Here is a 6000-nt window from a genome sequence, read left to right on the forward strand (position 1 = left end):
CACGGTGCCTCCACCTCTGGGGTGTGAAGGGGAAGCACCCTTTAATGAGATGTGTGGGGAAGGAAATAATACTACAATAATCTGTCATGGGCGGGCCAACTCCAGTCCTCAAGTGCCACCAACAGGTCAGGTTTTCAGGATATCCCTGCTTCAGCACAGGGGGCTCAATCTTTGACTGAGCCACTGACTTAGCCACCTGTGCTGAAGCAGGGATATCCTGAAAACCTGACCTGATGGTGGCCCTTGAGGACTGGAGTTGGCCACCCAAATTCTATGTTAACATTACACCAACATACAAGCCGCACTCAGTCTGTCAGGAGGTCAGGCGTGTTACTAGCTGCTCTCAACAGCTTGTACAGAAAGGCACTGCTGCGTGGCACACTCACGACAATTTGCCACCGGTGCTCAGCAGAAGTGGTCCCGTATCACTGGATCCCACCTACAATCCAGAAGAGTAAGAAGTCGGCACTCAAGTGGTCTTGATGAAAAAAGTATCCAAAGGATTTATTTAAAGATAGATCCATCTTTAAATAAATCCTTTGGATACTTTTTTTTTCATCAAGACCACATGAGTGCCGACTTGTTACTCTTTTGTACATAAAGGCAGACAGAGTGCTGTGAGGGTGTTTAGGGGTGCAGTGATCAGTGCGGGGTTACCAAAAAGCACTTATTCCCATGATCTGTTATTTATATTATCTGTTATTTATTTGAGCACCACGTGTATTACTGCTGTGACGCGCTATGTACATTAATGGCGCTATATAAATAAAGACATACAATACAATACCAAGCAGGAGGTGGGATTTTCCTAATAATAATAATAATGCATTAAATAAACTGTCTCTACACTTCCTGCCCCTCCAACTATATGTCTCCCCGGGTCGTTGCCTCTCCTACAGTCCCATTTCTTCACCCCCCTCCACTCCCACTCCTGTACGTCCATGCAGGAACAAGCTGATATCTTCTGTATTACACTAGTTAATAATAATAAAATATTAATAACTTTATTTCATATAGCGCTTTTTTCCCGATGGGACACACATTGCGTCACTATTACAGTATAGTGCGCAGTACGCAGCACATAGGAATGTTACAGGCACAGTCCCTGCCCCGTGGAGCATGCTGTCTACGTTTTTGGTGCCTGAGGCACTGGGAGATAAAGTGACTTCCCCAAGGTCACAAGGAGCTGACACCGGGAATTGAACCAGATTCCCCTGCTTCACACTGAGTGTCATTGTTGACAGAGTCAGTATCTTACTCACTGAGCCTTCTTTGCTGGGGGGAGAGTAACACACTACAGCATGTAGCCCCCGAAGTCTGTGATGCTTATTCCTTATTACTAATGACTGCACCAGCCCACTCAGAGTTCTTCTCCAAAGTGCAAACATAAAGTGTGTGGTCGTGCTCAACATTGTTTTATATTGCAGCATATTCTAGCATATTGCACAGTTTATTCTCCTGTGTATTCTCCCGATGTGAGAAACGCACACTTTTCTGTATTCCTTCCACTCTTTTTCTCCCTCTGGAAGTGAACCCAGTGCAAACCCCTCCCAACAAAAGAAATGGTGGTATACACCCGGGCTCTTTAACTGGTGACACGCAACGGCCTCGTGTGACCCTCGGACGGACGCTCTGCTCCTGCTTGTTACATACTAGTTGCTTAGGCAGGAAATTGTATTTTTTTCAAACAAACTCACTTGTAAGTTGCTCATAAAAACAACTTTATTTCATATAGCGCTTTTCTCCCAATGGGACGCAAAGCGCGTCACAATTACAGTGTAGCATGTGGTACGCAGAACATAGGATTGTTACACACACAGTCCCTGCCCCGTGGAGCTTACAGACTATGATTTTGGTGTCTGAGGCACAGGGAGATAAAGTGACTTGCCCAAGGTCACAAGGAGCTGACACCAGGAATTGGACCGTGTTCCCCCGCTTCCCACTCCGTTTTACAGTCTTTATTCACTGAGACGCTACTTGAGCCCCGAATGCTGCAGTTGTAAGTACTGTATATATGGTATAGATGTGATAAATGCTTGCAAAATGTTCAAATATACCCATGTTTAGGTGTTTAAATGTATGTAAAATGCCATTACAATAAACGTGCAGCCCTTTTACTCCCAATGGTTTTCTGATCTGAATACTGGCTGAAGAGTCCTGGTGTAAACCAACGGCCCTTTATCTGCAGGTGTCCCAGGGAAAAAGGATTACTGTTATTCTTCTGCAGAGATATATAGACAGACAGATGTTCTTATCCATACATACGAGAATCCATCTATCTATATATCTGTCTACCCACCTTTCCAAGTATGATAAACCATACACATCGTAATCTATCACCTATCTCTCCTTGATATATATATATATATATATATATATATATATATATATATATATATATATATATATATATAGTGTGTTTATGCACGTGTATTTCTTTCTGAAATGAAAGCTGACACATCCGGCAACCTTTTCAGAGTACAGCCTGTGCTAAGTGGTCCAGGAGGGAAGCAAATCAATAATTCAGCTGAAATTAGTCAACATTTCCTGAGCAGACAGAAAGAAGAAAAACAAAATGCTTAGGCAGAGTGGTTAGTGGGGGAGCTGGGATTTTGTAGCTGATGTGCTGTGAGGTTTGGCCTTCTGGGGACAGAGGACCAGGTCTCTTGGGCTCCCTACGACCCTAAATGCTCCTCCTGCACATATACTTGTGGTATATATTTGTGCTGTTTGGAAAAGATGCCTTCGCCGTAATTGAGCACCGAGATAAACGTGTTTTTTTTTCTTCCTGGAATGGCACATCTTCGTTGTATTTCTTTGGAAATAAGCGTGCTGAACTTTCTTCTTCCGAGGAAAGTGATTTCTAAGAAAGATAAGCCGTGTGAGGCGTACACAGAGCTCAGAACCAACGCACAGATCGTCTGCTAATCAGATACATGTGGTATCTGTGCATAACAGCGCAGAATGCACTATACTTCTCAGTGAAACATAGTTACCACCAATGCAACCTTTAACCTCTGTGCTGCCAGATCTCAATAGGCATAGCCAGGGTAGGGCCTGAGCGGGCAAGGCCTGACCAAAACATTCGGCCCCTAAGTGACCGGTCGGGATGGGGCGTCTCATTCCTGCGCTGCGCAGCCTCATATAGCATATAGTAGTGCCGGCGCGGGAGTGAGAGCTCCACATGGAGCTGGAAGGAGGTAGGGACTATCGCCCTCTGTCACCTCAATCAGGTTTTACTCTCAGTGTACAGTGCGGTCAGGATATACTCTGCATCAGTGTACAGTGCGGTCAGGATATACTCTGCATCAGTGTACAGTGCGGTCAGGATATACTCTGCATCAGTGTACAGTGCGGTCAGGATATACTGTGTGTTAGTGTATAGTGCGGCCAGGTTATACTCTGTACCAGTGTAGAATGCAGTCAGGTTTTACTGTGGCAGTGTATAGTGCAGTCAGGTTATACTCCGAGTTAGTGTATAGTGTGGCCAGGTTATACTCTGTATCAGTGTATAGTGCGGACGGTCAGGTTATACTCTATGTATGCACTGGCACTGAGCATAACCTGACTGCACTATACACTGACACAGAATATAACCACACTGTATTGGTCCAATGCCAGGTCACCTCTACGTCCCGCCATTAATGCCCCACCATCAACCCAAACTGCCCTACCCCAGGTAGAGATCTGGCTATGCTTGCTGCTCTCCTCTCATCAGCCTGTGCCACTATTAACTCCTCCCTGTGTCCCCTGCCCTCCTCCCTGTGTCCCCTGCCCTCCTCACTGTGTCCCCTGCCCTCCTCTCTGTGTCCCCTGCCCTTCTCCCTGTGTCCCCTGCCCTCCTCCCTGTGTCCCCTGCCCTCCTCCCTGCGTCCCCTGCCCTCCTGCCTGTGTCCCCTGCCCTCCTCCCTGTGTCCCCTGCCCTCCTCCCTGTGTCCCCTGCCCTCCTCACTGTGTCCCCTGCCCTCCTCCCTGTGTCCCCTGCCCTCCTCCCTGTGTCCCCTGCCCTCCTCCCTGTGTCCCCTGCCCTCCTCCCTGTGTCCCCTGCCCTCCTCCCTGTGTCCCCTGCCCTCCTCCCTGTGTCCCCTGCCCTCCTTACTGTGTCCCCTGCCCTCCTCCCTGTGTCCCCTGCCCTCCTCACTGTGTCCCCTGCCCTCATCCCTGTGTCCCCTGCCCTCCTCCCTGTGTCCCCTGCCCTCCTCCCTGTGTCCCCTGCCCTCCTCACTGTGTCCCCTGCCCTCCTGCCTGTGTCCCCTGCCCTCCTCACTGTGTCCCCTGCCCTCCTCCCTGTGTCCCCTGCCCCCCTCCCTGTGTCCCCTGCCCCCCCTCTCTGTGTCCCCTGCCCTCCTCACTGTGTCCCCTGCCCCCCCTCCCTGTGTCCCCTTCCTTCCTCACTGTGTCCCCTGCCCCCCTCTCTGTGTCCCCTGCCCTCCTCTCTGTGTCCCCTGCCCTCCTGCCTGTGTCCCCTGCCCTCCTCCCTGTGTCCCCTGCCCTCTTCCCTGTGTCCCCTGCCCTCCTCCCTGTGTCCCCTGCCCTCCTCCCTGTGTCCCCTGCCCTCGTCCCTGTGTCCCCTGCCCTCGTCCCTGTGTCCCCTGCCCCCTCTCTGTGTCCGCTGCCCCCTCTCTGTGTCCCCTGCCCCCCTCTCTGTGTCCCCTGCCCTCCTCACTGTGTCCCCTGCCCCCTCTCTGTGTCCCCTGCCCCCTCTCTGTGTCCCCTGCCCCCTCTCTGTGTCCCCTGCCCCCTCTCTGTGTCCCCTGCCCCCTCTCTGTGTCCCCTGCCCTCGTCCCTGTGTCCCCTGCCCTCGTCCCTGTGTCCCCTGCCCCCTCTCTGTGTCCGCTGCCCCCTCTCTGTGTCCCCTGCCCCCCTCTCTGTGTCCCCTGCCCTCCTCACTGTGTCCCCTGCCCCCTCTCTGTGTCCCCTGCCCCCTCTCTGTGTCCCCTGCCCTCCTCCCTGTGTCCCCTGCCCCCTCTCTGTGTCCCCTGCCCCCTCTCTGTGTCCCCTGCCCCCTCTCTGTGTCCCCTGCCCCCTCTCTGTGTCCCCTGCCCTCCTCACTGTGACCCTTATGCCCAGCCTGCCTGTATCCCCAGCAACCCTGTCACATCCTCCCTTATCCCCTTGTCTGCTCACTCCAGTCCGCCTCTTCTCCTTTCCTTATCCTATGTCTCTGTCCCCCTGTGTCCTCTCTGCACGCCCATTCCTCCAGCTTCTGCCCCTTCTCACCCTGCCAGCCTCTCACTAACCTTTCCTTCAGACGCACCCTGGGCTGTGAGATCTCTGCACTCTGTGTCCTTGTAACAGTTCTACAACACAAACTGCTCTTCACACAACCAGCCCTACAGTAATGTACAATGATTACTAACTATAACCCAACACCTGCAGTGCACCAGGCTTCAAAACCGCACAGGTTACATCTACCTCACATCACTCACACGTTATATACCTTCGCAAATTGTTTCTCGCGAAATCCTTGCGGAGAAATAAAACGGCACCAGATTTAGCAAAGATAAAAAAGATTGAAAAGACAAACTGATAACCGGAATGCTGTTTGAAGCAAAGGGGGGTTTTGCCGTTGATAAATCTGCTGTAGTTTCTTATCGTCGTTTATTTGCATGGCGCCAACATACTCCACGGCGCAGTATAATGTGGGCGGGACAACATAACATTGTATGACAAAAGAGGTCCATATAGGTCAGGGGTGTCCAACTCCAGTCCTCATGGGCCACCAACAGGTCAGGTTTTCAGGATATCCCTTCTTCCGCACAGGTGGCTCAATCAGTGGTTGAGCCACCTGTGCTGAAGCAGGGATATCCTGAAGGATTGGAGTTGGCCATCCCTGAAATAGGTTAAGACAAACTGCGGCAAGAGGAAGCAGGTCCCTGCCCCACCGAGGTTATAAACAGCATTATTGCCCCCGTTTTGCATCCAGTAGACTTTCATAACCGCCCCCCCCCCGTAGATTGTAACTCACACATTGTGTTTTATAACGCCCTATTAGAACTT

This window comes from Ascaphus truei, chromosome 17 (assembly GCF_040206685.1).
Source record: "Ascaphus truei isolate aAscTru1 chromosome 17, aAscTru1.hap1, whole genome shotgun sequence".
In the NCBI taxonomy this organism is placed as follows: domain Eukaryota; kingdom Metazoa; phylum Chordata; class Amphibia; order Anura; family Ascaphidae; genus Ascaphus; species Ascaphus truei.